Consider the following 14453-nt stretch of genomic DNA (forward strand, 5'->3'; position numbering starts at 1 on the left):
TGCGTAGTCTTTATAACAAAGTATATTTACAGTTTGCACTGACATGGACGCAATAACCATGCTTTCTAGTATTATCATTATCAGTGTATAATAGTCGCTGGCGTAGCAACGTGGGGTCATGACCCCACTTTTGGTGGGAACATATGAATGACTCGATTACAATCAGCTGTTTAATCGAATTCGTTGACGATGACGGGAGAGGGGGAAATATGAATATTTTAATAAAAAATATGCAACTGTCGCGAGAATAAATAATATTTATTTGCGAGAAAAACTGTAAATACATGTATAAGGAAAATATGTTTATTTTGTTGAGGTTATGAGGGTATAATGATAATGGAGTCCTTGTAAATTTCCCCGGAGTTACATAACTTACACGTGCTCCATTATCATTATACCCTCATAACCTCAAATAAATAAAAAATAAATTCCTAAATTAATTTAACAACTGGTCCCTCTCTACGTTGTATTAATGTGCATGTTATATTCTCCTGTGCGATTGGTTGTCTCGTCAAAACCATTTACGCATGGTGATATCTTATGTTGTCACGTGATCCATATTTATTACCAGTCTTATGTATTAATCGCCAGATGATATCATTTTCTTTTACACTAGTTTGTAGTTTATACAGTTAATATATGCAATTTATAAAAGTTCTAAGTAAATTTGGTATTAACACACAAAGCCCATATATTACATTTATTTACAAAAAGTAATGATAACCATCGTAACTGTGTCAACGTTTTCAACAAACGAATTATTTTAATGGTTTAAAGACTTTAACAGTGACAACGAGTATTTACTTATTTAATACTGAATACTCTCAAAGCAAGTTCCGTCATTTCTCAAATGAACATCAACGTGATGGGATAATAAACCAGACACATTATTATATATTAGACCATTATTTGAATAATTGCAGAAAAAAAATGCGGATGTGATGAATGGTTGAGTTCAACAAAACAAACAACACTAGCCAGTATGCTGTCAACTACGCCAACCCGACTAACGACTACCGCAGCGACTATCCAGACGGGAACAAAACCTGCAACAACAAACCCCACAACACCAATCCACACATCACCAATCCCCATAACAAGCAGACGCCCAACTACACAAAACCCAACAAACACCAATCCCTACAATACAAGACACCACAATACAAGACACCACAATAGACCACACAACACAAGACACCACAATACAAGACACCACAATAGACCACACAATACAAGACACCACAATACAAGACACCACAATAGACCACACAACACAAGACACCACAATACAAGACACCACAATAGACCACACAACACAAGACACCATAACACAAGACACCACAATAGACCACACAACACAAGACACCACAATACAAGACACCACAACACAAGACACCACAATACAAGACACCACAACACAAGACACACAACAACACAAGACACCACAATAGACCACACAACACAAGACACCACAATACAAGACACCACAACACAAGACACCACAATACAAGACACCACAACACAAGACACCACAACACAAGACACCACAACACAAGACACCACAACACAAGACACCACAACACAAGACACCACAATACAAGACACCACAATAGACCACACAACACAAGACACCACAATACAAGACACCACAACACAAGACACCACAACACAAGACACCACAACACAAGACACCACAATACAAGACACCACAATACAAGACACCACAATACAAGACACCACAACACAAGACACCACAATACAAGACACCACAATACAAGACACCACAATACAAAGCACCAACCATAGTAAGAGAAAAAGATATCAAATAGACGGTAATTTGCAGAGTAATACACAGCATTGTAATATCACATGCCGACGCTACATCGATAATAAAGAACAAACGTACCCGATACCGACACCTCATTGGTGTGAGTATTTTTCTGTTGTCTGTGGTTTTGTGTATAAAAATGGTAAACATATTAGTTATGACAACTAGCCCCGTCTGTGGAAAATTAAGTGATATTTTTAAAGTATTGAAGATTTGAATATGAAACCGTTTTTAATAAGATCCATGTATGTATGTCTCTCAAATATGTTAAATATGATAATAGCTGATGGTTTGTGGATATGTTACTTGAGTTATTCCTAAAAATATCAAAACGGCTGCACTAAGGTAAGAACAATCAATACACAACCATGTCGCAGTTGTTTATTTAGTTTCAAATCACAATTCGCAGGTATCAGTACTTTACTTAAGCAGCCATAATACCTAAAATATAGTCCAAACAGAAACAAGAAATGCATTAGAAATCGATATATATGCTGGAATGTCATGATATAAAATATGACCATATCGGTATGACTAAAACAATTGTCAATTTTACATGTGTAAGCTTACTTTTACTTAGTTAATTTACGATAATATAAGCACGCCTATATGATTCTAAATCAAACAGCACTTTGTCTATGGTTTAAAGAACTGCAACTGCCTTGTTTCTATTTAACATGTACAGGGTGTCCCAAAAACATGTCCCGACTTTAACGGGAAATAAATAGTTTGCAATACTAAACTTTTATTGAAAATTCAAAATGATTTGGAAAGCAGGAGAATCCACATTTAACTTAATTGGGTACAAATGTACAGATTACATTGTCTCTATGTGTGATGACGTCATAATTGAAATGATGACATCATCGATGATGTCACATTTTGATGACTTTCTAGCACCATAAAGATTCAGGCTGAAGTTATTTAAATATACAATACGGTAGGAAAATCCCCTACTTTAGTAAATGAAACTTTATGAAAATGTCACCCAGGTATGCTGTCCATCTCAAGGAAGCAGATTTACAGAACTGTGAGGTGGTGAGGAATTTCACGGACAGAATTCATCATGTCATCGAAAAGAAGGATGCACATATCGTGCCCTTTCTTTAATCGAAAGTTATTGATTTTCTGAACAAATCGTAAAAATAGCGAAATATGTCTTTTTCTCGATTTTCAATATAAGTATTAACAAAAAGATATTTGTCCACGTTGTTATGTATTGTTGTACAGAACAGATCACTATCTTTCTGATGATAAATAGATCAAATTCCTCTGTCTATCAAAACATTTTTTATAAAGCGTCAAACTCGGGAAATGTCTTTTGGGACACCCTGTACTTACATCAGTTTAGACAGTGATTTTTGTCAGGATAGCTTGCGTCACAATTGATATTCGATTCCATGTTCTTTGATCTCTACTGGTAATAATTGATGGGTTTTTTAATCCATCATGTATATGTCGCGATGTTTAAATTCAAAGGTTCAAGATAGATATCACCTAGCTTTATTTGTGTTTCTATATAACTGAAGATGGCGAAGAGGTCTAAAATTTGTGAAAGAGATACTTATATACTGTTTGGATTTTAAATTCACCGTCCGTATATATATATACACAGCGTCGAAAGTTAAGCAACAGTAACGAGATTGGTGTTTCACCCGACAAAATTGGAATTTACGAACTTGGCGCCGCGTGCATTGGTCGGACGAAAGTCGATTCATGTTACACGTAACGGAAGGTCGCGCGCGTGTGTGGCGTGAGCGCCGGACTGGTTATCATCAAGGAAACATCCAACCGACTGTTGCCTTCGGTGGTGGCTCTGTAATGATATGGGGTTCCGTGTCGTACGATTGTAAGATGGACCTCATCACTGTGCAAGGGACATTAAATGGCCAGCAATACCAAAATGTCGTCCTCAATGGCGCCGTAGTGCCTCATTTCGATAATCACGCACTAGCAACTCGCCCTATATTCATGGGCGACAACGCGAGGCCGCATCGCGCACGCGCTGTCATCGACTTCCTGAACAACAACGCCATTGCCACTCTTCCATGGCCTGCGAAGAGCCCCGATCTCAACCCTATAGAGCATTTGTGGGACCAGTTGGGACGTCAAGTTAGGGCTAGGGATCCCCCAGTACAAACACTCCAAGAATTAGCGGCTGCACTGCACGACGAGTGGCGAAGAATCCCGATGATCCGCATACGACGCCTGGTACACAGCATGAGGAGACGTGTCGCGGAAACGCTGAACGTGAACGGCGGATACACCCGATATTAACGGACACTGGACAGACATAAACTAATGTCATTTAACATTTCTGACGTTTGCGTGTGACGACAATACTTTTCCAGTTCCCTTTTTTTGCAGTTTTGTCGCACTTTTTTCTAATACCGGAAGAATATGCTTAATTAACATAATGCTAATTAAATTTAATGAAATAAAAAATTATTATGTATCTATTGGTTCATATTAAAAGACAAATATCACGAAAACCAAGTCGTTTTCGTTTCCTTCAACTTTTAATTTTACCTACACATGAAAAATAAGGTGGTGCTTAATTATCGACGCGGTGTATATATATTAGGCAATATTTTAGGTGTTTTGACTACATGCGCTGTGAATTTTCCCTATGTCATGTAATGTCCTGTACATGTAAATCTGTGTGTATTCATGTTGTTATGATGACGTATGAGAGGCAAACGAATGGATTGGTCGAGTGCCACATTGACCTTGCATGACACTGTCCTTGCACATGCACACCAACCCTGTTTGAAGCGTGTCCGCACTTTCCACGGATATACATAAACGAATATACACATTAAACGATTAGCCCGTGTACTTTAAGGCCACAGTGCTCAGTGGTTAGTTTAATCTATTAAAGTTCTATTAAAATAAAATATTTGACTTATCATTCATTATACAATATGATAAATATATTTATTTTTTTCTATTATTACTTTTCCGTGACTTTAATAATGTGAATATGTATAACAACATCCTCGATATTCCAGGGGTTCCGATCACTTACGATATCTACATCCCTGAACTATCTCATAGTAAATCTGAAGGCAACAGAATAGAACAGGTAACTTAGTCATCTGATGTACATAAAACAGCCGTATAAAACGGTACACTGGTTGACTGTGTGGCTTTGATGTTAGCCGTCGCTCTCTCTGTAGTCTTCAAAGAAAATCTTTGCTGGCATGTGCTTGGTAAAATGTTTTCCGCTGAGCTGCCTTCAATTTCACTATGAGATAGTCCAGGGGTGTAGAGATCGTAAGTGATCGGAACCCCTGGAGAATCGAGGATGGTATAACAAATGATCACCCATAGTCAGTTAGTATGGGTAATGTATAGGGTCAAGTGATTGTAAATTAAATGTAATTTGTAATTTATGTAACCATGACATTAAAATAGAATTTACTATAGTTATATAATAAATAAATACCTTTATATATTTTATACCTTACAGTATAATTTTTTACTTGTATAGATAACTTGTCTGTTGTACAGAGTTGTTGGCATATTTTATACCAAAGAATACATCCATATATTTACTTGAATATAATGTGTATACAAAGAGATGTTTTAAATACATGAGCCGTGGGCTGTCTGAATTAACATGCCGCTGTGTCACGCAATGTCCTGCACATGTATATGTAAGTTGTTGTTATGACGTATGAGAGGCGAGCGAGCTGGTCCCCACCCAGGTGAAAGCATGTCCACGCATGAAATATATCTATATACACTTACATACACGTAGACGGTCACGGGGTAAAAAGGAAAATCAATATAATTAATAATTATTGAACGAAATCATTTACCATATTAGTCAATCTACAATACAATTGATATGCTTTAGTGTTCTATTACAACTTAATAATAGTAAATAGATTATCTTTAAAAAACAACAACTTCATTTTCGACATAACGACAAATCCAACTGCATATTGAGTTAATATTAGAGCTTTGCATTATATAAATGAATATAAAAAAATATTACACTCTTAATGCAAAAGGCTATAAACCATCGACGTTAGAGGATACAAAAACCGTCCAAAAGCCAATTTGCAAGGCCGATGTTGGTAGATTAGTTAGTGTGTTCTGATATCAAACTACAATATAGTAGTATATATCATGCTTTGACTGAACCCAAGGTTTCATGACTATTATGTTTACTTTTGCTGACAATTTTATTCCCCTTTCGAATTTTGCTTGCCTTATTGATACATTTCATTTCAAAACATTTTTATTAAATCATTTGCTTTAATAGGGATTGGGCAGCAGACTATGCCTATATAAGCACTCTCCCTGAAATGATACATAATGTATTCGTATAAACAATATACGTTATTTTTGCTTTCTTTGCAGTAAAATTAAATGCATCAGTATCATTGTCAATTGCTATGGATGGAAATTTCATAGATGTTCTCGGAAATCAAAGTTCCGACAATTACAAGAATTTTATCCCTGCCTTTCAGAATGAGGTAGGTATCCAAGACGATTTTCGTTGAGAGATATATACAACGGCAAACCGAGAGTAGTCTTCTTCTTCTTCTATTTACATTACGCCGTCAAATATAACGATTATGTCACGGTGACCTGTAGGGGTGCAAGGGTGTGAAAGGATTAAATTTGTGATTTTTTTTTTGTATATAGATAAAAGGTGTGTGCAGAACTAATGCGTGAGGGCTTCAAGGGCTACGTTGGAAATATGTGCCGTAGTATTTTAATTTGTATTGTAGTCGTCTGTGTAGTCAATCGTATTGTATTTAAAACTTGATTAAAAGAATTTAATAACTGACACCTCTAAATCTTTTCAATACTGGTAATGATATTTAAGCTGAACATAGTCTTTTTGTCCATTCTGCAGCTTACAGCAAGATACAACGGCACACCAGGTTTTGTCTATCTGAATGTAACAGGTCTGAGGTAAGTTTCAAACCTAGCATTCTCGATATTACGGGGGTACAAAAACAGACGATAGAATTGTACACTGTGGTTGACATTGTAGCTTTGAAGTTGGCGTCGCTCTGGTTAACATTATATCTCTGAGCTTGGCGTCGCTTTGGTTGACACTATATCTTTGAGCTTGGCGTCGCTCTCTTCATAATATTCAAAAGTGGTCTGTGATTTTTGGGTTTATTTTCCAGAAATGCCTTCAGTTTTACTATAACATAGTCCAAGGGTGGATAATACGACAGTGATAATGAAGCGAATGTTTGTACGATATTTTGATTAGAGTTATTTCCCTTGATTTCCGGAAATTTATTAATGATTCTTTGATTAACTAATGACTAATTGATGGGCAGGTTTGGAATATTGTAAATATTTTCAAATTTTACAGTTATATGTAGGGAAGATATATTGACAATGAGAGGTTGGTTACTGTTGGAATAAATCTATTATGCAAATATAGCATTTTGATGAGGTCGATACATGGTTATATCAACCAAAGAAAAAATATTGACCGAGGACGTAGTGTATTGACCGGTAGCACATAGCAGCAGCGGGCGTTCTCGGTCACGCGACCGTTACAATAGTAAATTCTGGGATATTGAGGATGTAAAATTACAAGTATCACATAATTTACATGTTTAGCCATGTTATAGATATTGTACACACGTTTATTGATATTATTAAAAAAAATTAACGTAATAAATTTATGACGTGATATTATTGTCTTCTTAGACGGATAAGTCACATTCTAGCCGCAAAGAAACGATACTGAAAATTTTGTCTATATATCCACTAATGATATTTACATGTATTTACTGTGGCTGATATCTCCGACTATTTGACACAAATGTAACCCGTCAATGCGACAGTTCGACAAATCGCGTAACCAAAGGAGGGGTATTACTTTAGGCCTTTTTGCTCCCACTCAGTGCTAAGCAAACAATTTTGCATAAAGATACCTTAGAGTCAGCTGTATACTGTATGCTATTCAGAATTTCCAATTTTTCTTGAGCTTATGGTAATTTCAGAGATCAAAAGTGAAAGGTTGAAAATTCACATTTTCAGTATTTAAGTCCTATTTAAAGTTATATGTGCCGTGATTTTCATACTCATGAATCATGAAGGGCTTCTTATATGCTATTCACTACCAAATATCACCAGCATGTTCAGAATTATAATACTTACAATGCAAAGGTTTTGATTTTGCACAGACAAAGAAGAGCTCAAAATGAATTTATATATAATATTTACGTCTTTTATGCAGTAAAATGAGAACATATTGTCAGATAATGAACCCAGGCTGTGGTGTATAATTCCATTGCACATCGTTTCAGTGCTATTAGTAATTATAAAGGGACTTTTGTAGATATGTTTCATCTACACACATACATAGCATAAAACATGAACTTTTACAGTGCAAACAATCTGTGTTACAATTAATGTTTATAAAGCACGATACATTTTTGTTTGTGCCTTTGAATGATATTTACAGATGAATACATAAAACCTTATGGTTTTCAATAGATTAGTAACGGAAAAATAACATGCCAAAATGTTCGCACAGTTACGGCACATATCACTTTAATTAAATATTGGAATAGAGATAATATGTTATGGAGTTATTTGCATGTAAATATTGGGTTTGTGAAGTTCAGTTCAGAAAACTGAAAAATAATTATTAAAAAGTAGGTTAGTTGCCACCAAAAATATTGACATTTTAACGTTAAAATAGAACAATTACTTAAGTAGATCACTGTGACCTACTTTTTTTTTTTTTCATCCGTTTTTTTAACTGAACTTCACAAACCCAATATGTACATGGAAAAACTGCAAAAATGTCATCTCTTTTCTAATATTTAATTAATTAAGACTTCAACAATGAAAAATGTGAATTTTCTCCCTTTGACTTTTGATCTCTGAAATTACCATGAGTGCAGAAAAAATCGGATATTCTGAATAACATACAATATGCAGCTGACCCCAATGTATCTTCATGCAAAATATTTTGCTTATCACTGAGTGGTCGTAAAACGGACCAAAGTGATACCTTCCGAACTTCCTTTTACATAGTCACCCATATAAGACCCTTTATTTATCAAGAGGTTATGCAGAAATGAAAAATATATCACTGAATAAGAAGTGATAGCATTGAATCAGAAAACATCACGTTAAGCAGTTACACATATTACACCAGAACTAAATTAAACAAATCGATATCAAAAACGGATGTGGATGACTTTTTAAACGTCATTTAAAAAAGTGTGCATGTTTTCTTATCATACGTATATCTTTTATATATATGTGATCATTGATTTCAGTTTGTGTTGAAAATCGCTGTTTAATTATAATTGATAAGCGACAATAAAACAAATTGTTAAGATCTTCGGTGAACATACTTATTTAGCAATACGGTATGTTTATACAAGTATAATCTATTGTTGCCTATACTTATACTCAATGCATTGGCAACAATCATCACTCAAGTAATATACAAATTGTTATGATTGGTCAATGGGAGACATCACAGTACTGATTCTAATAACCAGCTATGTGTCCTGTTAGGTGTAGTGAAATAATGATAATATATGGTGATTATAAATTAACGTATCCGTCTTTAGTTTTGCTTTAAGGCCAGGCTCTATAATATGCGACTACACTGTGACGATGGACCCGAATACAAGTGTCAGTGACCGATACAGAAGTCTCGTTAAAGTAAACTTTAAAAACTTTTCAGTAACAGTTGAAAACAGGACTTTGGACATTCAATTCAACAGAACAAACATGACAATGCAACAGGGTAAGTTTATCTTTGTTTGTTTAGTTTGATGTTATATTTGGGAATTCAGTTTGTCTGCTTTGTGCTAGGTTTAATCATAAAGATAAAACTAGTTAATATTGAAAGAATACATTTTTTTTCTTTTGCTTCGTATGTCAGTTTGGAGAAAGATGTCACCAGATAGAGTGTGATAAACATAGCATTTGTTTGGTATATTTGAAATTAAAAAAAATGCACAGCAAAAATTGCTTTCACTTAGACCTACATAGAATTTCACACTACAATTGTATTTAAGTGACATAAGCCCATTGTTTGTTTCAGCAGTTTTTGCTTTATTGCTAGCATATTAAACTATATTTTTAATTTTTTTTTCAGGACATTAAGAGCTTTCTTCTTAGGAAGCTTGTACTTTGCTCGAAAATATACAGCATGGCAGGGGAAGAGGAAAAGACTATGAGGAATTTTACATTGCAGCCCATAAATGCAATAAAAATCTACATATAGATATATGCTCAAAAAATTGGCGACCTGCAGTGTGAACGAAACGTGGCGGAAACTTGAATGAAAGGTAATGAGGATTTAAAATAGGTATATTACAACATCCATTAGTCTAGGTGATAATTTCAGAGTGGCCATTTTCAAATTATCTTCACGGGGAATGAAATAGTTATCAAAAGTTATCAGAATTTCGTGTAATGTAGTCCCATTTCGCACAAAGTGCCACAACAAACACCAAATGCATTATCGCGCTTTGGCAAAATGGTGCTGGTGTATCATAGATTGCAAACATGGATTTGAACCAAAAACGGTGTCAGATACTCTATGAAACAGAGTAGAGATAGGTATTTTAAAATTTGTCTTTGTATATGTTATTACGTTATGTTATTATCTATTATTGCAGATACATATGATACTACGTATAATGAAAGTTTGAAGACAACATTTCTCAAAACACTTTACCGCTCTTTTGTAGATGCCACGAAGATTCATATTACGTTTACAAAGGCGACACTTGTCAGGAAAAGGTGTTAGTTTTCTTCAGTGGAAGGAATACTGCTATAATAGGCTCATGCGCAGGTGTTCTCATTGCAGTTATTCTACTGCTTACAATATATCTCGTCGCTCGATGGAGAAATAAACGGATTAAAAAAGGATCGGAGTAAGTATGAACAAATCAAAACGACATGAATTGGTTATTTTATTTATAAGGATTCATTAGAACTGAACACCTTATTATATATCATCAAATTTAAATAATATTTATATGTTTTTTATATGAAATTAAGAATGATGAGTGTCCATATACTTAAAATGATATCATTACATCTTATTTGTGTATGTCAACATCCTTACAGCTTACATTAAATACACATTTATCTTCACCCCACTTAAAGTTAAATAAACCGATCATTAATTTATAGTTTATATCTAACATTTATTATTTGATTTAAGAAGTAATGTTTTCTTGATTTATACGTTATCTTTTTGATTTGATAGCGAGAAGCAATCGGATCCTAAGGAATTACAGAGAGATAACTCCAGGATTGAGAATGTCCCTATGGGTGGTGTAGGAAGGGCAAAACCCGGCATACCAGTCCGAGAGTAGTGACCGTTCAAACCACTATGAACCGTATCCCGGGGACCGTTTCAAACCACTATGAATCGTATCCAGGAGATCGACCCGTCAAGGAGAATGTGTACGAGGAGGAGCTTGCTTACAACGAGTGGGAGGTACTACAGAGTACTTAACGACCCTGAAAGTGGGACAAAGGTCAGTAATACCTAACCCAACGACAACAAAAATAGATTTAATTTAAGGTTAGTATTTTCTACTCATAAAGGAAACGTATAACAGGACATTCAACGAGAAAGAAAATAGGTTAAAGTTAGTGTTCGCTATTTATAGTGTGTCAAGAAGGGGGATGAACTACATACTGAGTATCCAATGGTCCTGAAAGTGGGTCTTTCAATTTTGTCTACTCATAACTGATGACGCCAAGATATACTACATGACACTTAGCGTCCACGAAAATAGGTTAAATGTCAATCTGATCTCATTATCAATTATCCCAAAATAATGTAAAGTCTACACATTACAATTTAAGAAGGTTTTGAAATATTCCCTTACGACCATGAGCGCAGATCTAAAGGCAAATGGGTTGTTAGAAATGTCATGAGTTATTTTAAACATAATTAAAAGTGTATAGTAACTGAACTCAATCTTTTTTGTATGTTGAAGGCTAAAACAAACACTGCAGCAAATAAAAGAATAATTTAAATATAGTGTCATCATTTTAAATAGTTCTTACAGCACTTAACATGGAAAATTTGAATATCGTTGCTTTATATGATAACAGTAAAGGAAATACACTTGTGAGTCTGATCGAAATGGAAAATGTCCAGCACAGCATTTCCATCTTTACATAATGTTCAATTTTGAGTTTACGTTGTTTTAAAAAGTCACATGTCTAACCATCACTACAGGCGTATGTGTACCACCCTCCAACATATCGATGCCAGACAAGAGAACTAGCACGGCGTCTAAGTTTGATGATCTGGAGTCCAAACCTCCATCCTATTATCTGAGACCTGAGAAGGAACAACGACCCTTCCACGACATGGCCGATAGAGACCAACGATTCTTCCAGAACAAGGCTGATAGGCAACAACACCCCTACAAGGACATGGCCGATAGAGACCAACGTCCGTTCCACGGCATGGCCGATAGGGACCAACGCCCCATTCAAAACAATGTCGATAGGCAACAACGCCCCTTCCAGGACATGGCCGATAGGGACCACCAACCCTTCCATGACATGACCGATAGGGAAAACCCGGTAAATTATTATTAAGATCATCCCCAGGTCCGTACATACCTTACATTCCATTCATCTCTTATGTAATTTACCCTAGATTTAAATTATTGTTATCATCAATGGAAAACAAATTACTGTTGCATATTGTCTTTCTATTGATACAATATGGGACAAAGAAGTCCACTTAATTCCAATCGTGTGGACAAAAATAATTTGTCAAATTTTTGAGGAGATCTGCCCCTTTATCAAGACACACAAAACGAACACGATTACATAATATGATACGAGCAGTAATATGGGACAATGAAAGTTGACATGTTTAACCACAGGTGTTCGTTTCTAGTATATAAGTATAATACTGGGTCAAGGTCTATAACTCGGCCGGCCATATAACACTACCCAATTTCAGAAAAAGTATGATTATTAACCAACTGTATAGGATATGACAATAGGAATACTCTCAATCGACAGCCAGATAATCTATCTTTAATTTGGTACTATATGATACAATATACATTATAAATGTCACTAGGTATCCAGAAACATCGGAAAACAGCCAGATTTCAACTGGTCGGACACTGGTATCCTCCGTTAAACACGCCAGGGCTCTAATGGGTAGCTCAAAAAACCACCTCATGTCAATATTTCAGCTCCATAGGAATTAAAGTTTGGTAAAAAACAAACTTACCGGTATGTTAGTGTTTTATCTATATACCATCATATTTGCTTATTAGAAACGAACACCTGTGGTTTAACAGCATAATGGAGCGCACTCTTCTTGTGTTAAAGGGGCAAATCGCCTCGAAAATAAAAAAAGAATGTCCACACGGTTAGAATTACTTCTTTGTTCCCATACTTACCATTTGAAAAAAATCGTATTCGACAGACTTACGTTTGATGGATTCCCGCGTCATCTGAAAAATCCTGTTGATATTACTTCTTTGACCGTTATTATTATTGTATTAATAAAGGTCAAAGATGTAATATCAACAGGAATTTCCAGATGACACGGGATCCCATTTAACGTAAGTCTGTGGGATACGGATTACTTCAAATGGTAAATGTGGGAACAAAGAAGTGATTCAAACCGTGCGGACAAAATAAATTGTCAAATTTTCGAGGCGGTCTGTCCCTTTATCAAGACACACAACCCGAACACGAATAAACACGATACGAACAGTAATATGGGACGATGAAAGTAGACAAATACAATGTATTTAGCAGCATATTGAAGCATTGATAAGATACAACTATATATTCACTGTGTCTTATTGCATATGTCTTTGTATTTGATACTTCGTCTTTGATGCTAGATTTGAGGATAATGGGTATTTCTGTAACAGTTGATGTAATCGTTCGTATTATTGTGGTATTTATGAGTAAAAAGACATGGCTTTATTACAGTATGACATATATTTTGTGATAACCTTTTCTCTCTGATGCTGCATTGAAGGCTTATATATATTTATCTAACAGTTGATGTAGTCGTATTTGTGGTTCGTTACAGTATGCGATCAAGCGTCCCCAGATTATGAGAAGTATGGTGACCTCGGACGGGTAGGTTTTATATTTTATACACTGCTTTCTGTATGTTAAAATACCTTTGTCAGATTAGCTTTTTGGTTTTTAAAATAATTATTTAGATGATTAACATACTAAGTAATCCATTAACTTGTCAATTTAATTTAATTTGCTCTTCATATTAATTTACATTACATTTATAATAATAGTATATGTTCTTCTTACATATAATTGTACATTTAATTACAAGTTGTACATAAAAGTAGTAAAAACGTATAATGGTTTTTGTCAACCGTTCAAGCGTATGAATCTAGACTATCTAGATATAGTTCATATTTATTTTCTTATTACCGATTGATGTAATACTTGTTACATTACATTTGGAAGACTTTAGAAGGTGCCGTTTCATACTTTATTATGTAGATATTTTTTGTGTGTTTTATTTCATGGTACATCACATAAACGTTGTTTATTTCTTATGAGAAACAATGAAGAAATAGAAACCATTTGAATACCATCTGTTTAATGCGTTTGCGCAAGTATAGGTAATGTC

General features: G+C 35.0%; 1 long non-coding RNA gene and 1 pseudogene across 1 annotated transcript; both read left to right on the forward strand.

Moving 5' to 3' along the window:
• The first annotated feature begins 1844 nt into the window (after window positions 1-1844).
• On the forward strand, window positions 1845-6729 carry LOC138311435 (uncharacterized). Its single transcript, XR_011206659.1, has 3 exons — window positions 1845-1928; window positions 6200-6315; window positions 6702-6729. It is a non-coding gene; the product is annotated as an uncharacterized lncRNA (long non-coding RNA).
• Window positions 6730-10351: 3622 nt separating this feature from the next.
• Window positions 10352-13940, forward strand: LOC138311430 (uncharacterized; annotated as a pseudogene).
• The last annotated feature ends 513 nt before the right edge of the window (window positions 13941-14453 follow it).

Source organism: Argopecten irradians, unplaced genomic scaffold (genome assembly GCF_041381155.1).
Source record: "Argopecten irradians isolate NY unplaced genomic scaffold, Ai_NY scaffold_0022, whole genome shotgun sequence".
Lineage (NCBI taxonomy): Eukaryota > Metazoa > Mollusca > Bivalvia > Pectinida > Pectinidae > Argopecten > Argopecten irradians.